Genomic DNA, 22373 nt, shown 5'->3' with positions numbered 1-22373 from the left:
ACTTTGAAAGTTATTTTTGTCTGTTTATTTCAATTTAGAAATTGCAGTAGATCCTAACCAATTTGCATTAACAGTTAAAAGCAATATTCCATCAGCAGCTTATATTCGTGTTAATGCAAATGTTATGGATTCCATGTTGTTATATTGTATGGTCCTTTGGGATCAAATAGTCCATTTAACTTATGTGTAATAGAGATCAGGTTAAGTCGATGTTAGGTGCGTGAGAGATGTTACACGTTTCATTAGCTCTCATGAACAGACTAAATAAAACCGAGTCTGATATTATTTTGTTTTGGTTAAAATTTTTGCTCCCGAAGGGTATTTTTTTATTATATATGAATTTTTTTTTTGGGAACGATCTTGTAACTGCGTAAGTAAAATAAATTTAACACACATGGGTTATATTGAATGTAAAGGGTGGTTTCAATATGCTTAAAGCTTTCATCACAATCGAGCTATAACAAATTAGTATAAACTAAAGTAAATTTAACATATAGACAAAAGAAACAAAGCTAATAATGATAAACTTCGCCATAATTTTAAATTAATATATCACCAATTACATTGTAACTTTTATTTTAACAAAGACTAAGTTTAATAGGAAATTATAATCTCCATAGCAAAATGTTAAGGTCAACGTAAGAGATATTTAAGGGCCCTTGCTGCTTTGCTTGGTAAAACAGATCCTAAAATTTGACGGCGTTTTACATTTACACAATTCACAGAGTCTGATATGTCGAAAAATGTCACAAACTGACATACGGGCCTCAATGTATTTGTAATTTAAATGCAGGTATTACATCATCTTTTGTTAAATTTTTGAGTTAAATGTCAGATTTTACGCATTAAATACTCTCATGTTTTTTCCGTATTTCATAACTTATATTACCATGTAAATTGTATTTAATTCGGGTCAGTAATTAGAAAGGTGATATTTTTCAAACTTCAGTAATTTATGTTTTTATCTCCAAAACCACTATAACGGGCCTTAAATTGTCCAATTCAATTCCTCGTGAAAGTAGTCAAATTTCCCGGCTATATCGTGATTCCTGTGAAAATGTAAATAGTCTGAGTTCACGCATATGCCGTGAGTTCCGTGAAATCCAACATTTGGCGGGACATATCTCTACAAATAGACTGGACTAGATATGCATAGTGCACATCATTTTCGACATTAGACGAAATTATGTCACTTTGATTGTTTCGTAGTAAAAATTATGCTTGATCGAGGTAAGAAATTTATTTGTTAGATTTTTGTATAAGTTCTGAATTACGATTTTCATTTAGTAAACTTTATTCATTCTACAGAATTTTGTAAACGTTTACTTTTCGGCATAAGATTTTGGCTAGTTTCGGTATGTCAGAATCATTTATTAATTTTTTTCAGACTTATCTTTTATTTCAAAGGAGGAATCTGAAATGTTTCGTTAATATTATTTATACAATTTATATTGAAATTTTGTGAAACATGATAATTGTAAAGTACTCTTCTTCATAAAACATACAATTCAAACATTTCGTTGTAATTTATGGAACGCCGGTACTGCATTGCATTGTTATGTATAAGTGTATATGTTGACCAGTCCAGTACCGTGTTTTTAAAATGTCAATGTTATTTGAAATTATTGTGTGGTAGTTTATAGCATATCTATACAATGTCCGTTTTGTTGTATGGTAGTTGATATTACGTTAATACCAGCTATTGAATAACGGTTAATTTGCATTGCATTGTGTTAACTTGTGGTTGTAAATAATAGCTGCAGTTTATTTTTCTTATCTATAATTTTTCATCATAATATTTCATTTCTTTTTCAATACTATAATTTTAGACTTGAAAGTAATTAATTTGAAAGATAATAGAATCAATAAGAGACGTATTGTAATCACGTGACGTATGAACTTAGTAGCACATATATTTTGTATAAGTAGCACGTATTATTTATAGGAACCTACGGAAATATGGTGTACCCAAAGGAGCAGTTGATGCCCTGACTTGTTTTTTGCTATGGTGCTTAGCATATGTTATATATTTTAGCTTCTTCTACCAGACGACCTGTACCTGGTGATGATGTCATGACCCGAAAGTACAATACCCGAGGTTAACTTATCTTCACTCACCTGGATGTGATTTTCCCAGCGCAGAGCTTTTTTCCCATGGTTTGCCTTACCCGCAAAGACGATGGTTTTTGCAATCAACTGAGACAGCTCAGGGATGCAAACACCTACCATTATAGGGAGCCAAAACGGAGTCAGCGTTTTCACGGTTTAGAAGGACTTTACTTGAAGATATGTTGTTTATATTTGTGCTAGTTATAGCTTGAACGGAAACACCTGTGTTACATTATGTTAGAAAGGAACTGTTAGTTTTAGGACTTTATATCGGTTAGAAATAGATATTTAGCTCAGACTACTTTTTTTTGTTCGTTCTTTTCTTATCAGAGTTTCTTCTTTCATTCATTCATTGTAAATAATCATTTTCTGTAAATAAATTTGTAAATATTGTAATGGGTGATAAGTTGTTCCGGTAGTTATTGTCCCCGGTACGTCCATCCTGTCACAAACAAATATTAGTGTGTGGACTAAGTGAAAATTGGTAGTCTTATGTTCGCATCTAATATCTTATGTAAAATACATAGTGTCCGTCACAAAAATCGTTTTGTGTCTGATATTAAAGAAATTTTGGCCTGAAGCCTTAAAACAGATAATTCCGGTTAACCACAGGGATATTAGTAGTACTATATCAAAATGCAAATTAGTGGCAGTTGTCTAAAGGCACAATTAGTGGGATATACACCCTTTGAAAAGAAATGGAAAAATGGTGTTTTACCTTTTGAAAATGGAAGTCATATCTGAAGAAAAATTATCTGGATTTTGCCGTATGCAAGACATTTGGTGTCTGACTTGAAACATTCAAGAACTTCACCTTAAAATAAGTGGTGTCTGATTTGACCCAAAATCATTTATGATCTCAGAACGATAAAAAAATGTGACGCCTTACCATATGGAGAAATGGTGTTGTCTGTGGTATTAATGACAAAATAAAAAAAATAAAATAGTTTTCTCGGACATATTCGTGGTACCTGACAAAACAAACATGCGTAAACTAGAATATTCAGGTTTTTCGCCAAAAATGCAAGAGGCGACGTACACGAGAGAAATAAGTGGTATATTATCAAAATGAAAATAAGTGATTTCTTAAGTGTTATAAAAGGGTGGACTAGTCTAAAGGAAAAGTAGCAGTATGACACCTGCGGTAATTTGATGGTATCTAACTCAAGAGAAAATTAAAGATGTTTTGTCGTACTTCAATTTGTGACTTGGGTGTTAAGTGTTGTGTGGCGGCTGTAAAAAGTCGCCCCGATTTCATCTCAGTGTTGTAATATTATCTGGTCCTTCGGAATCATTGATTTCAACTCAATTATATTTGAAAATTGAATACTGCTTAAGCCGGTGCTAGAGGGCGTCTTCAGTGTTGCATTTTCCATTGCTGCTAATGAACAGACTCAATCAAACCGAGTCTGCAATTTTCACTCTTTGCCTTGTTCTCGGTGCGTTCCAGGTATCTACTTTTCAGATTTTATTTGACACGATGCATCATTTGATATCTCTATCCTGTACAAAAAGTAAACATTAGGAAAGAAAAAAAGTGTATTTTGGCATCGTAAGAACTTACGAATTTCATATGCGTTTGACCTTAGTAGAAATGATAGTGGACCTGAGTAAAAATGTGTCGTCGTTGAAGGGAAAAGGAAAAAAAAAAGACTGGAAGTGCCTTTATGTAGTGTTTCCGCGAAAAACGTCTTGTGAATTGTCCTGGGGAAAAACAGTCTCTAACCTTAAAATGTATGTGTTGTCTGACTTGAGGCATAATCTATGGTAATTGACTTGAATAAATTTTTTATGTGATATGGCTAGTTCTTAACCTAGCGGAAATTGAGTGGTGTCCGACATTAGAAAATGCTAGTGTCTTTCTTCTTGATTTGTTTTCTTTTCTTTTCTACGCGTATTTGTGTCTGACTTAGGGAATTTTGTCTGAATGAAACTGAAGGTTGATGGAGTGTTCCCAAATCATTTAATGTGTCTTATCATATATATACATTTTGTAGTGTTAGTTGTGTTGACACTTTAAAATAAAATGTAGTACGATGTATTTTGATGGAAAAGATGTACCTTTGAATATTGATCAAAATTTCGAAAAAAAGTTTCACAAGGGCCCTTAGGGTATCCTATTCATTTAATTCTGATGCATACGATCAATCTGCAGTTCTGTATGACTTTTCACTCTTATTTGAAGCGTGTTAAAGTAACTTACACAGAGTAAATAGCCAAAAGGTGCATAACACAGGGTTCGAAAGAACATGTAGGCGTCTACTACGAAAGACCGGTGGTGACATTTCAATTTAAAGAATTCACGACTGCTGAGTTTGAATTCGTGAAATGGAAATCATGAATTACTGAAGATAGCTTGGCAAAGAAATAATAATACTAAAAAGAACAACCCAAAACAGTTGTATGAATACATTACTTTTACTATTAACAATTTTACTATAGCAAGCAATTAATGTCTAATTCCGTTTAAATTAATGGTTGGCAGAAATTGGTCACAGCTTCACATAAATGTCAATATACAAATACATATGATATAAAGTATATGTTTAAAATGCAGATGTGGAGGCCCTGTGAACAGAGGCCTAACACAGTATACTTGAAACAAACAAACTTCTTATTACACAACGTTAAGATATACTAGTGGAGGCTGACCTAACCGCCGAACCTGGGATCAGAATTCAACGGAGATCAGGTATACAAAAACAGACATACAGAATCAGTGACTACGTTAAACGTTTATATATGACACATACACATTTCACAGTTCTGGAAAACAAACACTGTCATGTCCATACATCAACATGTGAAAACTGCCAATATTCCATGTAAAGCTGTAAGGACTGAAGGCAAGGAAGGTGTAGGCTGAACTTGAACACATAAGATGTACCTGAAATTATAAAGAAAAAGGAGAACACAAGCAAAATAAGGGGAGTGGAGGGTGGGATATTAAACATCAGCAAGTATAAACAATCGAGGATTCCTTCGATAAGAAGCAAAATCAACCCTCGCATCTAACAACAAATGAGCAGCGAAATTATTAACGCTTTTTCTAGCTCTCTCTAATGAAAAATAAGTTAATTACTCGATGAATAACAATAATACCTTGATTGTCTTCAAAAGGAAACAAATGTAAGATTAATGGTTTAACTTGCCGCCATTTCATACCACCCTGACTCTGACACAGTATGGTCGCATTATGGCGCTGCATTACAAGCTGAAAACCCTCAGCTGATTCCTTGTCGTAACGAAATACCGACTTTATAATTGAACATCCAACTATCCAAATATGGGTAGGACGCACTGAAAAGCTGAAAACAATTGTCAACAAAAAAGGGCAAACAGATGGCAGGTACAATGAAACTGCTTATAGGCTTAAGATCTGAGTGACAACAGCTGCCGTGAGAGGATTATAATGTAAGATTTAAATGCACTTGAATCCGGGGCGCAACGCCCCATTCTTGTAATTTCGTAAGCAGTCATGCTGCTGTTGCAGCACCTACTCTGAATGAATGTAGTTTATCACTAGTCTGAAGCACTAGAAGGTCGAACAACCATATATCTCTCTATTAAATCCAGGGGTCAAGTAGAACAATGTGCAAGGCTGTAAATGAATAGCTACTCCTTCGCCTTTTTCTGATCGTTTTTTGATGAATGAAGAATTATGCGAAGTACACCAATACTTACAATACTAACGTCTCTCTCACATAATACGTGACCTTTAGCACTTATATTCGAGGAGTTTGAGTTCGTGTGTACAAACTCACATATTCTTAAAAATCAAAAAATGGTCAGGGAAAATACTGCTGAAAACTGTAAAATCAGTAAAGAAGTTTAGGACAGAACTATCCAATCAGTGTAAAATCTGAAAAGTAGATCCCTCGGAAGCACCGAGAACAAGGAAGTAAGTCGTGGAAGCTGCAGTAACCATTAAAACTGTCAAACAAAATGATAACCATATCATCTGTTATTGAACTGGTCACTCTTAAATGATGTGAACTTTTAACCAAATTGCACATAATAGCATAGAAACCACTACCAAAAAGTCTAGAAAGGGAATGGTTCTGCTACAGAAATTAAGAGATCAACTTAGGCTTGCATTTTTTTTTTTTTTTTTTTTTTTGCTACGGGTATGTTAAGGTATTTGCATATATCTATAAAACAGAACAAACTGGCCATACATTCCCTGAATTAGAGCGAGCCAAACAAACATAATTATCCAAGTAATAAAACAGCCTTTCGGATTTCCTCTTGTACCGGACCAGCTATTGTAATAAATTAACAAACTTTTCCCAATGGCAGCAAGAGATTGCACACTCATAGGTACGTCTTGTCTGTAAAATAATCCCCTCCTAATTTGAAGGCTAATAATTTCAAAATCATAATTATGAACCACAAAAGGCGAAATGCAGATTTGATGCCAACTTTAGCCATTTCGCAATATTGCACTAATGAAACAATAGCTCCGTCACTCTGTCTAAAGAAGTGTACTGAACTGAGGAAGAAGACGCATCTTTGAGATGCCGGTTTTGGCTATCTGAAGTTTCCACGAGGTCCAAGTGACGAGTTCATAGAACGATATTGATTGGTAGCTACGTGATTCTGAAAAATAAATACTTCCTAGAGTGCTTCCCATGACAACGCGTACAGCCATGTTCGTATACACAAGCGAAATTGGTACAAATACCTTGAAAACTAAAGTCATAACATTTTCTTGCGCACGGTATATATAGATACTCATGTACATTAAGGACCGGCAATGAATCTATCTTTTTGGCCGGATCCTTTGACTGAAATTTTTTAGATATCAGTCTGCTTCAGTAACAAGAAAAATCTGACCTTGACTGTTATTAATGTGATCTGAGCGTAACAATACTGTTTACTCTATGAATTCGCCATTCACCATCGTAATTTTAACATTTGCTGAAATGTGGTCTCCCAAGTCGTTATAAATGCTCTACATAGGAGCCAACTCACCATTTTGTTCAACACTGTCTGACAGTGCAGCGAATCATCAGCCAAAATGCTCCTTCGCTGCGCAAACACGGAACAATGGTGTTCTGCAACAAGGCTCACCACAACCACAAGTTGTTGCGGGTTCAGATTCACCGGTTGCGGGGCTGAAACGGCTGGGTGGCGTTGCGGTGTGGCTGTACCATCTGGACTGTGTTGCGGAACTCCTTGGGTTTTTGACGTGTTGATCGTGACATTGTCTAGAAATATTTAATTGTATACTTGACAATTTGCCATAAAGTATATTAATATATGTAAATTTGTCGCTAGCCCGGAATAAACTTTGAGATAGAAAGGAAAATATGACAAATTTGCAATCTGGCAGCACATCAATTCAAAATCATGTCACCAGCATACACAATGTCTATAGTGGGCAATCAGTCAATAAGACTGAAATGGTCAATCATTTAACAAATGGGCTAAAATAAGTTCATCAATATACATTAGTCATGAATTCAAAATCTAATTACCATCCAACACAATGATTATAATGGGCAACTCTCTTTTTTATGATAGAACATAGCCAAATGGGCAAACACAGTTCATCAATATACATTAATCATAAATTAAAAATCCGATTACCATCCCAACACAAAGTATATAATCGGCAACCATCCGGTTACCATCAACACAAATTATATAATCGGCAACCATTTTGTTAATGAAAGAACAGAGTCAAATGGGCTAAACACAGTTCATCAATATACATTAATGTTAAATTCAAAATCCGGTTACCATCAAACACAATGGATATAGTCGGCGACCTATTCTTTTATAAATGATTGAACATAGCCAAATGGGCTAAACACAGTTCATCAATATACATTAATCATAAATTCAAAAACCGGTTACCATCCAACACAATGGATATAATCGGCTAAAATAAGTTCGTCAATATACATTAATCATAAATTCAAAATCCGGTTACAATCCAGCACAATGCTTATAATCCGAAACCTTTTTAAAAAATGATTGAACATAGCCAAATGGGCTAAACACAGTTCATCAATGTACATTAACCATAGATTCAAAATCCGGTTACAATCCAACAAAAGGGATATAATCGGCAACCTATTTTTTATTTTTTTTATTTTGTTATTAAATTATCGAACATAGCCAAATGGGCTAAACACAGTTCATCGATGTAAAATAATCATAAATTCTATATCTGGTTACCATCCAACACAATGAATATAATCGGCAAACTAATTTTTTTTTTTTTTTTTTTTTAAATTATCGAACATAGACAAATGGGCTGAACATAGTTCATCAATTTACAATAATCATATATTCAAAATATGGTTACCATCCAACACAATGGATATAATGGGCAACCTATTTTTTTTTTTTTTTTAATGATCGAACATAGCCAAATGGGCTAAACACTCAATGTACAATAATCATTAATTCAAAAATTTGATAAGCATCCAACACAATGGATATAATGGGCAACCTATTTTTTTTTTTTGAAATGATCAAACACAGCCAAATGGGCTAAATAGAGTTCATCAATATACATTAATCATAGATTCAAAATCCGGTTACCATCCAACACAATGGATATAATCGGCAACCATTTTTTTTTAAATGATCGAACATAGCCAAATCGGCGAAACACAGTCAATATACATTAATCATAAATTCAAAATCAAGTACCATCCAACACAATGGAGATAATAGCAACTTTCTTAACTTTCTCTTCTTTTTTTTTGTTAGAAATGATCGAACATAGCCAAATGGGCGAAACACAGTCAATATACATTAATCATAAATTCAAAATCAAGTACCATCCAACACAATGGAGATAACAGCAACTTTCTTAACTTTCTCTTTTTTTTATTAGAAATGATCGAACATAGCCACATGGGCGAAACACAGTCAATACACATTAATCATAAATTCAAAATCAAGTACCATCCAGCACAATGGAGATAATAGCAACTTTCTTAACTTTCTCTTTTTTATTAGAAACGATCGAACACAGCCAAATGGGCGAAACACAGTCAATACACATTAATCATAAATTCAAAATCAAGTACCATCCAACACAATGGAGACAATAGCAACTTTCTTAACTTTCTCTTTTTTTATTAGAAACGATCGAACATAGCTAAATGGGCGAAAAACAGTCAATATACATTAATCATAAATTCAAAATCAAATACCATCCAACACAATGGAGATAATAGCAACTTTCTCTTTTTTATTAGAAACGATCGAACATAGCCAAATGGGCTAAAAAAATTCATCCTTAAGCAGTAATCATAAATTCAAAATCCAGTTACAATCCAATAAAAAGGATAAGGATCGCACCTTTTTTCCTAAGCCAGTACCGGCTGATACAATCAGACATTAGCAACTGGGCTAACTATAGATTAAGATCTGAAAGGCGAACTAGATTAAGATCTGGAAAAAAAACAATCATCCTTCTACAAATGACAATAAGTTATAACTACATTTTTGATTTTTTTTTGTTTTTGTAGGAAGCCAACTTGCTTTATATTCATTCATTTGATTGTTTAATTAACAATATTCTTCTATACAAACCATATACATTAGCCATCAGGACTAAAAACAAACATACTGCAAGAAACGGTGGTATATTGAAAAGGGAACCTACTCATTTAACTCACACATGCGCACTTAATTACTTGATCCGTGCTCATGAAATTTAACTTTGCGTAATATATATGTGAAATGGAAGTTTAATTACTTCACTTTAGAAGAAAATACTTTTTCAGCGAGATTAAATCTGATAAAGTTGCTTAAACCCTCTGTTTGTAAGCAGGTATCATGAATAATAGATTTAAACTACATATAGTTTAACAGACTACATGAATAACTCGCCACTTGTATACAGAAATCGTCTGCTACACTGCTAGCATGGATGTTTACACATGTCTATTTTTAACCCTGCACACAAAAGAAAAAGCATTGTTATCAAAATTCGCGTGGGAAACCACATAATTACCTACATAAATTCGCAAGACATATTACCAATTTAATAATTCATATTACCTTCGAATATCGACCTGCTCTTTTACCTCTCGTTTAAGTGTACACCTTCCAGTAACACACAAATAAACACATCAATACTCCAGGATTAAATTGTAGAAGGTCAAAAAACAAATAGTCATTATGATAACTGCAAAGTATAATAGAAAAGCTATTAATCAATTTAATGTTTAAATCCTTCGGTAATTACACAAATATATCCGTACAATAAATACAAACTATATTAAAAATAAGCAAATAATACCAGCCTACATCCCTGCTATATAAACTGCATAACTTATAGATTTAAATCACTCAACAAAAATCTCAAAATACTATTTAAGCATTCTCTCACAATATCTAAATGCGTATAGAATAATTAAGTCCATATATTAAACATCAGCAAGTATAAACAATCGAGGACTCCTTCGATAAGAAGCAAAATCAACCCTCGCATCTATATGCAAACGACCTTCTTGTTCCATGTGCAAAACTGAAAGGACCCAAAAGGAGATTTAATCGCAACAAGTATATTAATATACCAACAAGACATAAGCTAAAACGGGCCCTTACAACAGGATAAGAGCTCCTTCAGTAACAGGTTTTGAATGGTAATCATTAAAAACACAGTATTTAAATGAAATCGACATAAATTATTTACTACATTCAACACAATACACACATTGAATTAGACTATCTACTTACCTAGGTCGCGTTACAACAAAAACAAACATATTTTAAGGATGGTTCCGTATTGTTTCGGGTGTCATTATGTCATAGGTCTAGGTGATGATGACCTCTTAAAAGACTGAAAACAGGTCAATGTTATAATTACCTTGAGACTAAACACAGCTTCTAATAGCTTGAGATCACTTGGGATCAAAACCGTCAAACACGGTATTATTGTCTCTGCTCATTGGATGACCTCTATCATTTTATGGGTCAAGGTTGCGATGAAGTAGGGACTATAAAGGGCTGTAATCAATAGCTTGGGAACACATTTAACATAATGGTAGTATTTCTTATGGTTAGTAGATACTGTGATATTGGGGGTCAACAGGTCAAGGCCACAACAACCTCGAGACTGAAAATATTTTCCGATCAAAAACTGGAAAATGCTTGTGCTTAAGACTGTCAGACTTTGTCATTTTTAATGGCTTTATTACACTCCCGCGACATCAAACATGTGATAATATTTTTTTTTTTTTTGCATTCTATTTATATCAACGTTGATTTGACATCTAAAGTGACTTGAGGTAAAAAACAATAATTGCAGATTCGTAATCAACGATAATGACTGCCTTGTTATAAATCATAAAAAGTTTACTCATAGACTTACTTTTATGATTTTTTATTCTGAGCGTGGGTAAGACATCTAAAACGACATGTACTAGGTCAAAATTAATAGCAAAAAATCGTAATAAGCAACCCTAACCAAAAGCAAGGAAAATTGTTGAGACAAAATACGCAGATCAACAGTATTATTAATTCGTTATGAAGCTTTCGGACGGGAAAAACGGTGGTCATATAACCTGCTGATATTCATACAACTCTTGGCTATCGCCCAACGATATTTCAAATTTGACTGTCACTACCTGACAGGTGAGCTAAGAATGTTCTGCAAGAAGTGATTTCAATGCAATTACTATGTCCATATTAAATATTTATAAAATTCATCTCATCGATTTGGGTTCGAGCCTCACTCGGGGCGTTGAATTCTTCAAGTGAGGAAGCCATCCAGCTGGCTTACGGAAGGTCGGTGGTTCTACCCAGGTGGTGCCCGTTCGTGATGAAATGATGCACGGAGGGGCACCTGGGGTCTTCCTCCACCATCAAATCTGGAAAGTCGCCATATGACCTAAAATGTGTCAGTGCTACGTTAAACCAATCCAAAAAAAAAAAAAAAAAAAAAATAAATAAATAAATAAAAATAAAAATAAATAAATAAATAAATACATAAAAAATAAAATTCATTCTTAAGTAATCACATTACCATATTTGCGTACTTGTTTGTTTCCTGGTTATTCTAGCTCGCACTTAATGTTTGGGCATTAAAAATGATTTCCTAACATAAGTAAACTTGTATTAAGACGCAATTTTAAAACACACGTTATGTGGCAAAACATAAATTTGTAATGGATTTATATCGAAAGGATACGGCTTTGTAGTAATAATACTTCTCGGACATCACGCGCTATTATGGGAAATCGAGTGATGCTGATAGAGAACGAACCAATTTCATCTTTATGCACATTTCATGCTATAATAGCATCGGCGCATGCTGATATCGTTTCATAACATAAGTAGAATGCCTCAGGGCTCTGGCACCTACCAAGCACTGTTACCAGATGTATATCCTTATACCTTTGACACTATGTTATATTGGTGGATGAACGTTGTACCAGGCATATAACCTTGTACCTTGGACACTCTGTTGGGGCCTCCGTAGCCGAATGGTTAAGGTCGCTGACTTCAAATCATTTGCCCCTCATCGATGTGGAACCCGCCCGCTCAGCTCAGTAGCTAAGAGCGTTGATCTGCCGATCTCGGGGTCGCGCGTTCGATCCTCGGGCGAGGCGTATGTTCTCCGTGACGATTTAATAAACGACATTGTGTCTGAAATCATTAGTCCTCCACCTCTGATTCATGTGGGGAAGTTGGCAGTTACTTGCGTAGAACAGGTTTGTACTTGTACAGAATCCAGGAATACTGGTTAGGTTAACTGCCCTGACTGAAATACTGTTGAAAAACGGCGTTAATTCCAATAGAAAAAAAAATCATCGATGTGGGTTCGAGCCTCACTCGGGGCGTTGAATTCTACATGTGAGGAAGCTATCCAGCTGGCTTACGAAAGGTCGGTGGTTATACCCAGGTGCCCGCTCGTGATGAAATATTGCACGGATGGACAGCTGGGGTCTTCCTCCACCGTTAAAGCTGGAAAGTCGCCATATAACCTATCATGTGTCGGTGCGGCGTTAAACCAGAAAAAGGACACTCTGTTGTATTGCCTTATGAACATATTACCAACTGTGTAACCTTGTGCATTGGACACTGTGCTATATTGCTGTATAAACATATTACCAGTCTGTACAATTGATACAGTTGATTCAATTTCTTATATCATTTTTTTTCAGATTTCACTGATAAAATTAATGCATTCAGCATATACCATAATGTTGTTAATACTTTGTCTGTCAAATTACCTGTTTCAAGAAGCTGTCCAAATCTGTCATGAATGACAGATATTCCTGTCCTTAGTATCTTGTATTTGCTGTATCTTGTCTTTTCTAAGTCCTGTTTCCTTCTTTTCCTACAAAGAAATTTTAAGCGACATTTCCAAGAAAGACTTTTACTGCCAAAAATACATCTCATTTAAATATTTCTCTCTTTATTAAATATGACATCCTGAAAACATTACAGTGACTGGCAAAATTGAATGAAGCCCAGTATGCGATTTATATATGTGTATGTCTCATATTGGCAAACTGATATCATTTATTGATGATATTAATATAAGAAAAAAATATACATGACATATGGTTCTGTCTTATATCATTATTCACATACATTTTAGATTTCGATTTCTGATTCTTGATTTGACATCTAAAGCGACTTAAGGTAGGTCAAATTCTTAATCATGGGCCCTGGCTTCCTATTAAAAGTAACAATAAATTGGACCTATTGACCTACATTCATAAATTTGTATTCTGAGCCTGGATTTGATATCTAAATCGACTTGAGATAGGAAACAAACTATTGCAGATTCGTATTTAGTAACCCTAACTTCCTATTAAAATCATATTAAATATAACCTATTGACCAACTTCCGTAATTTCGATTTTTTAAGCTGGATTTGATGATCATGGATTTTAAGCATAGATTTGTCATCTATAATGACTTACGATATATCGAAAATAATTTCAGATTCGTAAAAGCCGACACTGACATCATAATTAAAAGTTGTGACAGATTTGACTTATTAACCTTCTTGATAATTTTGAATTCTGAACCTAGAATTGACATCTAAAACAATTTGAGATAAATCAATAATAACAGCAGATGCATAATCAAATTGGACTTGATGTTCCACATCTTCACCGCATAATTATAATAAGAGGATGAAAGTATCCGGAGGAGCCTCACACTAGCTATTGTCAATGAAGACTATCCTCTGTAAACATGGACTCATGTCTGTAGAGATAGATCAGCCACAAGCGCCGTGAAAGATGGAGTAGGTTGTTTTTTATTCTATATCCATCTTATAAGAGAGAAACACTAAATTAAGCCGCAAAAAACCCTGCATCAATTTAGAGGCGGAGACTGAAGCTATCATGAATGATCAAAATAAAGCTCCTCAATCGTCACTTCCACAGATGCACCGTCAGTCATGGAAGCTCTGATTAAGAATAAAGCTCCACAGCTAGCAAGAAGAATGCAGAGCCTGAGTGTCACCTACAAAGTAGCACTTCAGTAGGTTCCATCCTACTCCGGAGTTGCAGACAATAAAGAGGCATATCAACTTGCTAAGTTAGGATCTCTGTCGGAACAACAAAAAACAATTGTGAGCTACAAGGTGAGATACAGAAAAGTGAAAACTTCACAGGTCGCTCAACACGATAAAAATGAAAATGTTGCAGGCTCGGTTTGATTGAGCCTGTTCATGGACGGTAGTGGAAATGCATGCTACCGTCCACGCCCTGAGCAGAACTCGACATTTAAACATGCTAAAAGTACCAAAAACAATTTAGAGACATCCGCAGATGTATTCAAACGGCGGCGAACATGGAACCTTCAATGATACACGTGTTGAAGCGTGTAATTCCATGAAGAGCGGCGTTTTGTCCCCAGATAAAGTAAAGCGTTAGCCCCAAACAAGAAAACAATAGGCAGAAATAAACAAACTGGAAATTAGGAAGGGGATCTGAGGTTATGGAGCCTGCGTATCACAGGAACTGTCAAAAGACAAACTTGAAAAGCAGGCACCATATCCAAGGGGTGATTAAACAATACCCAAGGCTATGAAAGCGGGAGTATTGGAACCACCCAGGCCGAAATGGACATGTTGAGAAACTAAACAGTACCAATAACACGACATAAAAGTCGTGCTGAACGAGATCTGAGAAGATCGAAATATAACAGCCCTGATTGAATGTACGGGGAGACTTTTTACGGCCGCCACCGGCACAAACAACGCTGCTGTGATAATAAAATACAGAAAAGTGAAAACTTCACAGGTCGCTCAACACGATAAAAATGAAAATGTTTCAGGCTCGGTTTGATTGAGCCTGTTCATGGACGGTAGTAGACATGCATGCTACCGTCCACGCCCTCTAGCCCCGGGTTGAGCAGAACTCAACATTTACACATGCTAAAAGTACAAAAAAACAATTTAGAGACATCCGCAGATGTATTCAAACGGCGGTGAACATGGAACCTTCAATGGTACACGTGTTGAAGCGTGTAATTCCATGAAGAGCGGCGTTTGGTCCCCAGATAAGCGCGCACGCTTAGCTCAGTAGTTTGAGCGTTGGCCTACGGATCGCGGGGTCGCGAGTTTGATCCTCGCGCGGGACGTATGTTCTACGTGACTATTTTATAAACGACATTGTGTCTGAAATCATTAGTCATCCAACTCTGATTCATGTGGGGAAGTTGGCAGTTACTTGCGGAGAACAGGATTGTACTTGTACAGAATCCAGGAACATTGGTTACGTTTACTGCCAGGAACACTGGTAATGTTTACTGCCCGCCGTTATATGACTGAAATATTGTTGAAAAATGGCGTTGAAACCAAATCAAGAAATCAAACAAACAATGTGAAAGTCCCCAATTCAAGGCACTATCGTGACAGCGGATAGAAGAAAGAAGATGTTTTTCATCTTCTTGATAGGTCTGAACAAGTGATGTTGGTCAGGCTTCGCTCAGGCCACAACAAGATCAATGCGCACATGTATAAGAAATATAGACTATTGACTGAAACCATCACAAACCTGTCCATGTAGTGAGGAAAATCCGACTTCTGATAGCTTAAGAATAATAGGAGATTCGTAGTCAGCGACCCTGACTTCCTTTAAAAAGTCATTATGATGTTGGTTTATTTACTCTCTTTCGAAAGATGAGCGTGGATTTGACATCTGAATCGACTTGTGATAGGTTAAATATATCTGCATATTCATAGTAAGTGGTCATTACTTCCTTATAAATGTTGCAACAATTTTGATCTTTTGAACTACTTTCATTATTTTAAACTCTGACTCTAGATGTGACACGAGAGATGTCAACAATAATTGCTGATTCGTAATCAGCGACACTGATAATCCTATTAAATGTTACTACAAATTTGACCTTTTTACCTTCTTTCATAGATTCGCATTCTAAGCCTTGATTTAACATCTGAAACGACTTGCAATCGGTAAAATTCATTGTAAGTTCGGAATCAGCAACCCGGGCTTTCTTTAAAAAAGTTACAACAAATTTGACCACGACCCATTTCCTGAATTTGATCTCTGACATTCAAAAGAACTTGAAATAGATAAAAAATAACTCCAGATTTATAATCAGTGGTCCTTACTCATAAAATAAAAATTAAACCGCCTTGAACTATTAACCTACTTTCATTATTTCTCAGAATTCAAACTAATGAAAGAAAATAGATAAAAGTGGAAACTTCCCAGGTCGCTCAACACGACAAAAACGAAAATGTTGCAGGCTCGGTTTGATTGAGCCTGTTCATGGACGGTAGTGGATATGCATGCTACCGTCCACACCCTCTAGCCCCGGGTTGAGCAGAACTCAACATTTACACATGCTAAAAGTACAAAAAGCAATTTAGAGACATCAAGCCTTTTTTAATAGAAATTCGGGGCCGCTGATTACGAATCTGCAATTATTTTCGACAGGTCTAAATTCGGTTTAGATGTCAAATACAGACCCAGAATTCTAAATCATGAAAGTAGGTCCATATATCAACTTAGGATGTCATGGTCGCTGAATATGAATCTGCAATTATTCTAGACGTATCTCAAATTGCTTTTTTTTTATGTCAAATCCAGGCTCTTAATCTAGGTCAAAACTATTATGACTTACATTAAGAAATAAGGGTCACTAATCACGAATCTGCAAACCTATCTAAAGTAGTTTCAAATTTCAAATCCAGGCTTATAATTCGACATCATAAAAGTAGGTGAGCATATCAAAATAATAATGAATTTCAGTAGGAAACTAAGGTCGTTAATTAATTATCTGCAATTCCTTTTTACTAGCTTAAGTTTTTCAAACTGTCTTCCCAAGACTTAGAATTCGAAATCATTAAAGAAGGTCAATAGGTCAAAATTATTATGATATTTAACAGTTAGTCGGAATCGCTTATTACGAACCTTCAGCTATATCTGAACTATTACCAGTCGATTAAGTTGTCAAATGCAGATTTAGAATAAGAACTCATTAAAGTAGTCAAAATAGGTCAAATATGTTGTTACTTTTATTAGAAAGTCATGTTCGCTGATTACGAATATTCTATTATTTTTGACCTATCTTAACTCGTTTTAGATTTCAAATCCAGACTCAGAATTCGAAATCACGTAAGTAGATCATTAGGCCAAAATTGTTATAAAATTTATTAGAAGGTAAGGTACGCTGGTTACGAGCCTGGAGTTATTTTTGACATATCTTAATTCGTTTCATATGCCCAATCCAGGTTCATAGTTCGAAATCATGAAAGAAGGTCAATAAGTTCAAATTAATATGACTTTTAATTGGAAGTCAGTGTCACTTTTTACGAATATTCAATTGTTTTTCACCAATTCGGACTTATTTTAGATGTTAAGTGCAAGCTCAGAATACAAAATAATGAAAGTTTATCGATAGGTCAAATTTGTGATTACTTTACATAGGAAGTCAGGGTCTGTTATTACAAATCTGGAGTAATTTTTGACCTGTAACTAGAATCTTAGATGTCAAATCCAGGCTCAGAAAGCGAAATCATGCGAGCAGGTCTCTAGGTCAAAATTGTTTTTACTTTCATCAGGAAGTAAGGTCAGTAATTTATGACCAATCTGACGTAGTTTAAGATGTCAAATCCAGGATCAGAATACAAAAAATGTAGGTCAATATGTAAAATTTGTTGGAATTATTAGTACAAATAAGAACCTTCAAAATATTTTAACCTATCTCAGATTGTTAAAGATGTAAAATCGATGCTCAGATTTCCAAAGCATGAAAGTAGGTCAATAGGTCAAAATAATTATTTTTCTAATAGGAACTCTGTGTCGCATTTTACGAATCTTCAATAATTGTTGACATACATCAAGTCGTTTTACATGTCGAATCCAGGCTTAGAATTCGAAATCTTGAAAGTAGTTCAATAGGACAGAATTATTGTTACTTATAGTAGGAAGTCAGGAACACTGATTACGAATCCGATATTATTTTAACTTATCTGAAATCGTTTTCAATGTCCAATCCATGCTCACAATACAAGATTATGACAGTATGTTAGTGAGTCAATATTGTAATGAATTTTAACAGGAAGTCAGGGTCGATGATTATAAATCTGGAGTTATTTTGACGTTTCTCAATTCGTTTTAGATGTCAAATTCAGGCTCAGAATACGAAATAATCAAAGTAAATTGTTGTAATTTTTCATAGGCATCAGGGTCGATAATTACGCCTTAATCTGCAATTATTTTTGACGTATTTGAAGTCTTAGACTTTAACTCCAGAGCCAGTTATGATGAACATTGAGTTATTTTAGACCAATAACAAGTCATTTCAGATGTCATGACCAGGCTTAAAATAAAATTTAAAATCCTGAAAGTAAGTCTATAGCTTAAAATTATCACGACTTTTAACAGAAAGCTAGTGTCGCTAATTTCGAATCTGCAAGTATTTTTCACTTATCTCAAAAAGTTTAAGATGTCAAATCCAGGCTCAGAAAATGATGAAAGTATGCCAAAATTTTATATATGTTGTTACTTCTAATAGTCAGCAAGGGCGCTTATAACGAAACTAGAGTTATATCGTACATATGTTAAGTCGTTTGAAATGTCAAAACCAGGCACAGAGTTCAAATGTGCAATTATTTTAACCTATCTTAAGTCGTTTTAAATTCCAAATCCATGCTAGGAATTCAAAATCATGGAAGGAGGTTAATAGGTCAAAGTTATAATTACATTTAATAGGAAGTCAGTGTCGCATTTTACGATTCAGAAATTATTTTTGATATAAATCGAGTAGTTTAAGATGTCAGTTGCAGGCTCAGAAAAAGAAATTATTTAAGTAGGTCAATAGCTCAAATTATTATTTTTAATAGGAAGGTAGAGACGCTTATTACGAATATGCAATTACTTTGACCTATCTCATGTCGTTTTAGACGTCAAGTATAGGCAGAAATATCGAAATCATGAAAGTAAGTCAATAGGTCAAAAATATTATTATTTATTAATACGAAGTCGGTGTTGCTTATTTTTTTTTACCTATCTCAAGTCGTTTCAGATGTCAGATCCAGGCTCAGAATTCTAAATCATGAAAGTAAGTCAATAGATCAAATTATTATTTCTTTGAATAGGAAGACAGAGACGCTTGTTACGAATCTGCAATCAATTTTTACCTATCTCAAGTCGTTTAGATGTCAAAACCAGGCTCAGAATACGAAATTAAATATATCAATATTATCTCAGGTCGTTTAAGATGTCATATCCACGCTTATAATTTGAAATCGTGAACGTAGGTATAGATAAATACTATATTTACTTTTAATAGAACGTCATTGTAACTTATTACGAATCTGCAATTAATTTTGACCAATATGAATATGATAAAAGTATGTCAAAATGTCAAATTTTTGTTTACTGTTAATAGGAAGTAAGGCCGCTCGTAACGAATCTATAATTATTTAATATCTATCTTAAGTCGTTTAAGATGATAAATACAGCCTCATAATTCGACATAATGAAAATTGCTCAATTGGTTAAAATTGTAATAACTTTTATTAGGGAGTAAAATCACTGATTACCTAGATCAAACTATTTTTACCTATCTCAAGTCACTTTAGATGTCTAATTAATGCTGAGAATACGAAATCATGAAAGTAAATAATACGGGTTGAGTATTTAATGAAAAACTGCTTTATCTCCAATACAAAACAATAAAGTTATTGAAGTGTTGCGTTGAACAAACAATCCATGTGTACTGGTTTACCTGACTAGTTGTGGTCAGTAATGCATGTACAAACAATATTTTAAATTAAATATACATGGGGTTGTAGTTCTGTGTGTAATTGAAAAAACAAAAAAAAAAAAAAAAAAAAAAAAACTAAACTTTTTCTTTGTACTAAGTGTTTTACTCTCTATTTTATTGTCACAGCAGCGTTGTTTGTGCCATAAGACGGCCATGAAAAGTCTCCCCGTACATTCAATCAGGGCTGTTACATTTTGATCTTCTCAGATCGTTCAACACGACTTTTATGTCATGTTATTGGTACTGTTTAGTTTCTTAACATAACCATTTCGGCATGGGTGGTCCCAATACTCCCGTTTTCATAGCCTTGGGTATTGTATAATCACCCCTCGGATATGGGGCCTTTAATTTTGTCTTTTGACAGTTCATGTGATACGCAGGCTCCATAACCTGAGATTATTTCTAAATTCCAGTTTGTTTAGTTCTCGATTGGGGCAAACCCTTTACTTTATCTGGGGACCAAACGCCGCTCTTCATGGAATTACACGCCTCAACACGTGTATCATGGAAGGTTCCATGTTAACTCCCGTTTGAATACATCTGCGGATGTATCTAAATTGATTTTTGTACTTTTCGCACGTGTAAATGTTGAGTTCTGCTCAACCCGTGGCTAGTGGGCGTGGACGGTAGCATGCATTTCCACTACCGTCCAATAAACAGGCTCAATTAAACCGAGCCTGCAATAGTTTCGTTTTTGTCGTGTTGGGCGATCTGTGACTGTGCCGATACAATGTTAAATCAAGGTTTAGATGTCGAAATAATAAAAGTAGATCAATAGTTAAAAATCATTGTCATATTTAGTAGGAAGTCAGGGTCGCTAACTACGAATCTGCAATTGTTTTTCACCTATTATATGTTTAGATTCAAATCCAGGCTCAGAATTCGAGATCATGAGAGTAGGTGAATATGCTAATACTGATACATCTTTTCATGGGACGTCAGGGTAACTGATTACGAACCCGAAATTATATTTGACCTATTGTAAGCCGTTTTATGTATCAAAATCAGCCTCATTATGCAAAATAGGTCCATAGAAAAATACGGTTGTTACTTTTGTTAGGATATAAGGCCGCTGATTAAGAATCTGCAAGTATTTTATACATATCTTAAGTCGTTTCAGATCTCATATCCAGGCTCAGAATAAATAAGTAACCATGAGATTGTGTGATACCTAACTGTCTAGTACTTGCCTATCCTTCGTATTTACTAGCTATATTGTGGCCGCCTGTGGTTATTTGCCTTTAAAAGTCAGATAAGTTTAGGAAAACTATAAAAACAGTGCACTTTCAGCAACAATTTAATAGTACTGATTTTAACAATTAAATCACCTATTCTTAGAAAATATATCATAAAAACAGCTGCCACTGAGCTTGCTAGATTTCCTTCCGTCTCCAAGTGCCATTCTAATAGGTGCATGTGTTGACCTCATCTTAATTGTAACTCGACAATACGCTCTACTGTAAATTATAGAAGTTTCAGTATAAATATTCATTCAGACATTTCTTGAAATTCCTCTAATGTTTTCTCTGTTCTTACATGAAATGCCCATAATGGTGATAAACAGCATATTGTGCAAACGAAACGACCTCTTAAAACCAGATTTCGGAAACACTTAAAAAATCTGTAATCAATAATAAATTTCTTATACAATCATTTTCGTAAAAATAGACATTCGGTTAAAGATGTTCCTGTTCAAGCTGCTGAAAAATTATGAAAAGTATGAAGTTAACATGACTTCTGGTTTCAAGGCTAAACTTAGGATATTTCTGAAATAATATGCATTAAATTTCTACAAGCACAATTTCCATTAGGTGTAATGATAACACTTATCAAAAGGGAAATATCTCAAAAGATTACGGAATCGATATTATCTCTCTACTCCCCAAGAAGACACAAAACACGTTCTCATAGTGTTCGACGAAATGAGAATATAAAAAGTGAACTTCGCAAAAGAATAACCCTCGCTAATTGCAATATGATACTAAAACACTCTGGTAGACATGCTATTTTATCATGTTTAACCT

General features: G+C 34.7%; 1 long non-coding RNA gene across 2 annotated transcripts; it reads right to left on the bottom strand.

Moving 5' to 3' along the window:
- Positions 1-4531: 4531 nt before the first annotated feature.
- On the bottom strand, positions 4532-10374 carry LOC123544909 (uncharacterized). 2 transcript variants are annotated; one of them, XR_008367276.1, is made up of 3 exons: positions 10138-10374; positions 7084-7319; positions 4532-5417 (listed from the first exon to the last, which is right to left on the bottom strand). It is a non-coding gene; the product is annotated as an uncharacterized LOC123544909 (long non-coding RNA). The 2 variants fall into 2 exon arrangements; XR_008367277.1 differs by having other exon boundaries at positions 4535-4996; positions 10138-10371.
- Between the last annotated feature and the right edge of the window lie 11999 nt (positions 10375-22373).

The sequence above is a fragment of the Mercenaria mercenaria genome, chromosome 15 (genome assembly GCF_021730395.1).
Source record: "Mercenaria mercenaria strain notata chromosome 15, MADL_Memer_1, whole genome shotgun sequence".
In the NCBI taxonomy this organism is placed as follows: Eukaryota; Metazoa; Mollusca; class Bivalvia; order Venerida; family Veneridae; genus Mercenaria; species Mercenaria mercenaria.
The sequence above is the reverse complement of the archived record's forward strand: the minus strand, read 5'-3'. Positions and strand labels throughout refer to the sequence as shown.